At 40.9% G+C, this 8,521-nt stretch overlaps 1 pseudogene; it reads left to right on the top strand.

The window, feature by feature from the left end:
- The window catches only part of LOC105002867, an 87,424-nt pseudogene extending 79,022 nt beyond the window's left edge, over nucleotides 1-8,402 (top strand).
- Nucleotides 8,403-8,521: the final 119 nt, after the last annotated feature.

Genomic DNA, 8,521 nt, shown 5'->3' with positions numbered 1-8,521 from the left:
CCGGGAGGAGCTACTCCACGTTCAAGGTCAGAAGGGGCAGCCGTGAGGAGATACCCCTCATCCAAGGTAAGGAGCAGCAGCTGTGCTTTGCTGGAGCAGACGTGAAGAGATACCCTATGTCTGAGGTAAGAGAAACCTAAGTAAGACGGTAAGTGTTGCGAGAGGGCATCAAGGGCAGACACACTGAAACCATAATCACAGAAAACTAGTCAATCTGATCACAAAGACCACAGCCTTGTCTAACTCAATGAAACTAAGCCATGCTTTGCGGGGCCACTGGATGGGCAGGTCATGGTGGAGAGGTCTGACGGAGTGTGGTCCACTGGAGAAGGGAATAGTAAACCACTTCAGTATTCTTGCCTTGAGAACCCCATGAACAGTATGAAAAGGCAAAATGATAAGACACTGAAAGAGGAACTCCCAGGTTGGTAGGTGCCCAATATGCTACTGGAGATCAGTGGAGAAATAACTCCAGAAAGAGTGAAGGGGTGGAGCCACAGCAAAAACAATACCCAGTTGTGGATGCGAATGGTGATAGAAGCAAGATCCAATGAGGTAAAGAGCAATATTGCATAGAAACCTGGAATGTTAGGTCCATGAATCAAGGCAAATTGGAAGCGGTCAAACAGGAGATGGCAAGAGTGAATATCAACATTCTAGGAATCAGTGAACTAAAATGGACAGGAATGGGTGAATTTAACTCAGATGACCATTATATCTACTTCTGTGGGCAGGATTCCCTTAGAAGCAATGTAGTAGCCATGATGGTCAACAAAAGAGTCCAAAATGCAGTACTTGGATGCAATCTCAAAAATGAAGGAATGATCTCTGTTCATTTCCAAGGCAAACCATTTAATATATCATAACCCAAGCCTGTGCCCCAACCAGTAATGCTGAAGAAGCTGAAGTTGAATGGTTCTATGAAGACTTACAAGACCTTTTAGAACTAACACACCCAAAAGATGTCCTTTTCATTATAGGGGACAGGAATGCAAAAGTAAGAAGTCAAGAAACACCTAGGGTAACACACAAATTTGGCCTTGGAATACGGAATGAAACAGGGCAAAGGCTAATAGAGTTTTGCCAAGAGAACACACTGCTCATAGCAAGCACCGTCTTCCAACAACACAAGAGAGGACTCTACCCATGGACATCACCAGATGGTCAACACCAAAATCAGATTGATTATATTCTTTGCAGCCAAAGATGGAGAAGCTCTATACACTCAGCAAAAACAACCAGGAGCTGACTGTGGCTCAGACCATGAACTCCTTATTGCCAAAACAGACCTAAATTGAAAAAAGTAGGGAAAACCACTAGACCATTCAGTTCAGTTCAGTTTAGTTCAGTTCAGTCGCTCAGTCGTGTCCAACTCTTTCGACCCCATGAATTCCAGCACGCCAGGTCTCCCTGTCCATCACCAACTCCCAGAGTTAAGCCAAACCAAAGTTCACCGAGTCAGTGATGCCATCCAGCCATCTCATCCTCTGTTGCCCCCTTCTCCTCCTGGCCCCAATCCCTCCCAGCATCAGAGTCTTTTCCAATGAGTCAACTCTTCACATGAGGTGGCCAAAGTACTGGACTTTCAGCTTTAGCATCATTCCTTCCAAAGAAATCCCAGGGCTGATCTCCTTCAGAATGGACTGGTTGGATCTCCTTGCAGTCCAAGGGACTCTCAAGTGTCTTCTCCAACACCACAGTTCAAAAGCATCAATTCTTCAGCACTCAGCTTTCTTCACAGTCCAACATTCACATCCATACATGACTACTGGTAAAACCATAGCCTTGACTAGATGGACCTTTGTTGGCAAAGTAATATCTCTACTTTTGAACATGTTATTTAGGTTGGTCATAACTTTCCTTCCAGGGAGTAAGCGTCTTTTAATTTCATGGCTGAAATCACCATCTGCAGTGATTTTGGAACCCCCAAAAAGATAAAGTCTGACACTGTTTCCACTGCTTCCCCATCTATTTGCCATGAAGTGATGGGACCAGAAGCCATGATCTTAGTTTCCTGAATGTTGAGCTTTAAGCCAACTTTTTCACTCTCCTCATTCACTTTCATCAAGAGGCTTTTTGGTTCCTCTTCACTTTCTTCCATAAGGGTGATGTCATCTGCATATCTGAGGTTATTGATATTTCTCCCAGCAATCTTGATTCCAGCTTGTGCTTCTTCCAGTCCTGTGTTTCTCATGATGTACTCTGCATATAAGTTAAGTAAGCAGGATGACAATATACAGCCATGATGTACTCCTTTTCCTACTCAGGTATGACCTAAATCAAATTCCTTATGATTATACAGTTGAAGTGAGAAATAGATTTAAGGGACTAGATCTGATAGATAGAGTGCCTGATGAACTATGGACAGAGGTTCATGACATTGTACAGGAGACAGGAATCAAGACCATTTCCAAGAAAAACAAATGCTAATAAGCAAAATGGCTGTCTGGGGAGGCCTTACAAATAGCTGTGAAAGAAGAAAATTGAAAAGCAAAGGAGAAATGGAAAGATATAAGCATCTGAATGCAGAGTTTCAAAAAATATCAAGGAGAGATAAGAAAGCCTTCATCAGTGATCAATGCAAAGAAATAGAGGAAAATAACAGAATGACTAGAGATCTCTTCAAGAAAATTAGAGATACCAAGGGACCATTTCATGCAAAGACGGGCTTGATAAAGGACAGAAATGGTATGGACCTAACACATGCAGAAGATATTAAGAGGTGGCAAGAATACACAGAACTGTACAAAAAAGATCTTCACAACTCAGATAATTAGGATGGTGTGATCACTCATCTAGAGCCAGACATCTTGGAATGTGAAGTCAAGTGGGCCTTAGAAAGCATCAGTATGAACAAAGCTAGTGGAGGTGATGGAATTCCAGTTGAGCTATTTCAGATCCTGAAAGATGATGCTGTGAAAGTGCTGCACTCAATATGCCAGCAACTTGGAAAACTCAGCAGTGCCTACAGGACTGGAAAAGGTCAGTTTTCATTCCAATCCCAAAGAAAGGCAATACCAAGGAATGCTCAAACTACTGCACAGTTGCACTCATCTAAAACTCTGGTAAAGTATATGCTCAAAATTCTCCACCAGGGTTCAGCAATATGTGAACCATGAACTTCCACATGTTCAAGCTAGTTTTAGAAAAGGCAGAGGAACCAGAGATTAAATTGTCAACATCCACTGGATCATCAAAAAAACAAGAGAGTTCCAGAAAAACCTCTATTTCTGCTTTATTGACTATGTCAAAGCCTTTGACTGTGTGGATAACAATAAACTGTAGAAAATTCTGAAAGAGATGGGAATACCAGACCACCTGATCTGCCTCTTGAGAAACCTATATGCAGGTCATGGACATGCATATAGGACATGGAACTGGACATGGAACAACAGACCGGTTCCAAATAGGAAAAGGAGTACGTCAAGGCTGTATATTGTCACCCTGCTTATTTAACTTATATGCAGAGTACATCATGAGAAACGCTGGACTGGAAGAAACACAAGCTAGAATCAGATTGCCCGGAGAAATATCAATAACCTCAGATATGCAGATGACACCACCCTTATGGCAGAAAGTGAAGAGGAACTCAAAAGCCTCTTGATGGAAGTGAAAGAGTAGAGTGAAAAATTTGGCTTAAAGCTCAGCATTCAGAAAATGAAGATTATGGCATCTGGTCCCATCACTTCATGGGAAATAGATGGGGAAACAGTGGAAACAGTGTCAGACTTTATTTCTTGGGGCTCCAAAATCACTGCAGATAGTGATTTAAGCCATGAAATTAAAAGACACTTACTCCTTGGAAGGAAAGTTATGATCAACTTAGATAGCGTGTTCAAAAGCAGAGACATTATTTTGCCAACAAAGGTCCATCTTTTCAAGGCTATGGTTTTTCCAGGAGTCATGTATGGATGTGACAGTTGGACTGTGAAAAAAGTGACTGCCAAAGAATTGATGCTTTTGAAATGTGGTGTTGGAGAAGACTCTTGAGAGTCCCTCGGACTGCAAGGAGATCCAACCAGTCCATTCTGAAGGAGATCAGCCCTGGGATTTCTTTGGAAGGAATGATGCTAAAGCTTAAACTTCAGCACTTTGGCCACCTCATGCAAAGAGTTGATTCATTGGAAAAGACTCTGATGCTGGGAGGGATTGGGGGCAGGAGGAGAAGGCGGTGACAGAGGATGAGATGGCTGGATGACATCACTGACTCAATGAACATGAATTTGAGTAAACTCCAGGAGTTGGTGATGGACAGGGAGGCCTGGCATGCTGCGATTCATGGCGTTGCCTAGAGTTAGACACCACTGAGTGACTGACCTGAATTGATATAACCTGTGGTAACCGGAGGTGCTAGAAAAATCCCTGTTACTAAGTGATAGAGAACTTTCCTAAATTTCGTTTTCAGGATTGCTAATTTTCAAATTCATATATTATAGAAGCTTGTGGAGAATAGTGGAAAACAGTCTGTAGAGACAGAAGAGGACTTTATTATCTGATATGGTTTAAAAGTTTAACATATAAGATGTATGATTTGGGCCAATATTTTAAAATCTCTAGACATTTAAGTGGCTGAGTATACACATACTATTCATAGAACATTTACTCTGAGCCAAGCATTGTGGGTTGTATGCCTCCACATGATCCATAGGCATTTTATGTACCTTTTCTGAAATATATCTTATGACAATGTAATAAACTTGAGCAAAAACTAGCATTATCTTATAAATTGGGATTATTTTTGAGAAAGCATAGCAATTTTCTCCAAATACTATGCAAGTAGCAAAGCTAGGATATGAAAGTAATAGTTCCATCATCCATGAATTTATAACAACTATGTTTCATTATATTAATTTATCAAAAATGATCTGTTTATACATATATATTTTCATTGATGTATAATTGCTTTACACTGTTGTATTTTTTGCTGTACAGCAAAGTGAATCAACTATACATATACATATATCCATTCTTTATTGGATTTCCTTCCCATTTTGGTCATTACAGAGCATAAAACTATGCCTGGATTATGCTCAATAAACTTTAACAATTACTGTGCAGTATTCCATAGTAATTGCTATTCCTAGTATTCCAATACTAACATATTCTATAGTAATATTATTACAGTATTCCAAAGATCAAATTTCAGCAACAGAGGTTCTCTAGAATTTAGTTAAAAACAACTTTTTTTTCTCAGTGTGTTTCCTACCAGCTATCTTCTAATGTAATCCTTTAATGACAGATTACAACCATAAGAATATTTAATATAATAGGTTCAGGAAAGTTACATTATCCTTTATACTAAGAATTATAATGTTAATTAAATAGAAGGAAGAACAAGTTCATGTTTCTGGTTATCTTGCAAGAAATAGATAAGCAAATGCAGGCTGCCTTGTGACCCTGTTACATAAAATAATAGAGTACTTTAGAAAAAACCAGTCCAGAAGAACTTCCAAGATGGCAGAGGAATAAGACAGGAAGAGCACATCCCTCCCCACAAATACATCTGAAATCCATCTGCATATGGAACAGCTCCTACAGAACACCTTTTGAACACAGGCAGAAGACCAAAAACTTCCAAAAAGGCAAGCCAGTCTCCTTAGAATAAGGGCATTTGGACCTTCTTTGGGGAGAACAGAATTTCCCACAACATGCTGATGGCCATGTTTAATCACTTCATTCATAAGGTGGTTAAGAAAAATGACAGTGCTCAACAGCAGGAATTCATCCTTCACACTGCTGGGCTTTATCTTCTTGTTCTGGAAGTAGCAGACAGGGTAATTCAATCAAGTTTTCCACCCACTGCTGTTTGATAAATATGTTCAGATTCTAAAAAGAGTGGGCTCAAGAATCCAGCTTAGATGAGAAAAGAAAAAAGAGCAACCAAAAAACACTGAGGCCAATCCAAAGAAGAGAAGGAAGAGGGAAGCCCTGCAAGAAAGAGGTGATAAAGATGGATGAGGTTACTAAAGAAGAGGATGAAGAGACAAAGGAGATGTAGAGATTTTTTTCTTCTTCTGAAGACCATTGTCAAATTCTAAATGCCACCTCTCATGTTTGAAGAGCTTTCAAGACTTCTTCCCAAGTTCTCCCTAAAAGAGAAGCCAGAGTGTATACATAATTGTGTAGAAAGTCTTTGTTGCATTAGCTAATTTTGAACCAGTTGTTCATGAATTTCACGTTATGCGAGCTGGAAATCTCCATGAAGCAAAATATATACCAGAATTGGCCTAACATGGGTTGTATTTGCTTTGCTTCCCTATTCACAGAGAAGGAAACAAGATTCTCAGATGTGTTTTCCATCAAATGCTCTCCATAATATTAATGAGACAAGTGAGCAAAGACTGCCATCACAGCCCCCTTGCCATCATGTCTCCAGTTGTCAGCAGTAGAAACCTGGTCATCCAGCTTGTAAGTTCTGGGTGAACTAAAAGAAACTATATACATCCAGTCCTACAACACATCTGTGGCAAGGTGTTCAATAAATCTGAATATCAAACCTATGACAATTGCACTCATCTCACACACTAGCAAAGTAATGCTCAAAATTCTCCAAGCAAGTCTTCAAAACTGTGTGAACTGAGAACTTCCAGATGTTCAAGCTGGATTTAGAAAAGGCAGAGAGACAAGAAATCAAATCACCAACATCCATTGGATCATCGAAAAAGCAAGAGAGTTCCAGAAAAATACCTACTTCTGCTTTACTAACTAGGTGAAGACCTTTGACTGTGTGGATCACAACAAACTGTGTAAAATTCTTCAAGAGATGGGGATACCAGACCACCTGACCTGCCTCTTGAGAAATCTGTATGCAGGTTAAGAAGAAACAGTTAGAACTGGACATGGAACAACAGACAGGTTTCAAATTGGGAAAGGAGTACACCAAGGCTGTATATTGTCACCCAGGTTACTTAACTTCTATGCAGAAAACCTCATGTGAAATGCCAGGCTGGATGAAGGACAAGTTGGAATCAAGACTGCAGGGAGAAATATCAATAATCTCAGATATGCACATGACACCACCCTTATGGCAGAAAGCAAAGAGGAACTAAAGAGCCTCTTGATGAAAGTGAAAGAGGAGAGTGAAAAAGCTGGTTTAAAACTCAACATTCAAAAAACTAAGATCACGGCATCCATCCCATCACTTCATGGCAAATAGATGGGGAAACAATAGAAACAGTGATAGACTTTATTTCCTTGGGCTCCAAAATCATAGCAGATGGTGACTGCAACTATGAATTAAAAGACGTTTGATCCTTGGAAGAAAAGCTAGACCAACCTAGACAGCATATTAAAAAGCAGTGACACTACATTGCCAACAAAGGTCCGTCTAGTCAAAGCTTTGGTTTTTTCAGTAATCATATATGGATGTAAGAGTTGGACCATAAAGAAAGCTCAGCACCAAAGAATTGACGCTTTTGAACTGTGGTGTTGGAAAAGACTCCTAAGAGTCCCTTGGACTGCAAGGAGATCCAACCAGTCCATCCTAAAGGAGATCAGTCCTGAATATTCATTGGAAGGACTAATCCTGAAGCTAAAACTCCAATACTTTGGCCACCTGATGTGAAGAACTGACTCATTGGAAAAGACCCTGATGCTGGGAACAATTAAAGGCACGAGGAGAAGGGGACAAAAGAGGATGAGATGGTTGGAATGCATCACCAACTTGATGGACATGAATTTGAGCAAGCTCTGGGTCTTGGTGATGGACAGGGAAGCCTGGTGTGCTGTGATCCACGGGGTCACAAAGAGTTGGACATGAATGAGCAACTGAACTGAACTGAACTGAAACCCATATGGCTCATCCTCTGGGCCAGCTGCTCAACAAGCTTCCTTGTGAGGAATATGCTTCTTTCATGGCCTGAATTTATGAATTAGCACCAGATGCTAATGTCTTTTCCAGGTTTCACTCTAGATGTTGCCTTGGCTCTTCTGGAACTACTTGATAAGAGGTAGATGACCCACTTTCCCTTGAGCATGAGAAGTTCCTGAAGCATAAGTTCTTGGTTCAGGAAATCTTGTTTGCCGGCTGTATAGACAAGGACCCAATGGTCCACAGCAAGGCTGTGTCCAATTTCACACACGGCCTAGAGTCCTTTGTCACGTCCCCATTGGACAGCATGCAGGCATTTCTGGATAACACTCCTTCAGTTTCAGGAGTAGAGAGCCACCAAAAGAGTGCTCAGAAAAATTCAACAGAAAAGGATTTCATGATGATGCTGAGGAACAGGGTTAGTGATGAGAAGACCAACGTCAGGAAATCTGCAGTCCAGGTCTTAGTGAACATCTTGGAACACTGTGCTATCTTGTGTATGAGAGACAAGCTGCCTGTCCTGCATAATCAGTGTTTTGGTATCACCATGTCTGTCAACAAGCAGGCTTTGCAATCTCTACCGAACTGCTGATGGTCCAATCCTGGTGTGTCCATCTACAGAAGGTCTGGCTGGAGGGGTTTATCCTGGCTGTGATGGACAATGAGAGCTCCTGTCTATGCCCACCTCCAGCTCTCACACCAAGATGGGGA

This window comes from Bison bison, unplaced genomic scaffold, assembly GCF_000754665.1.
Source record: "Bison bison bison isolate TAMUID 2011002044 unplaced genomic scaffold, Bison_UMD1.0 scf7180017864458, whole genome shotgun sequence".
In the NCBI taxonomy this organism is placed as follows: Eukaryota; Metazoa; Chordata; class Mammalia; order Artiodactyla; family Bovidae; genus Bison; species Bison bison.
The sequence above is the reverse complement of the archived record's forward strand: the minus strand, read 5'-3'. Positions and strand labels throughout refer to the sequence as shown.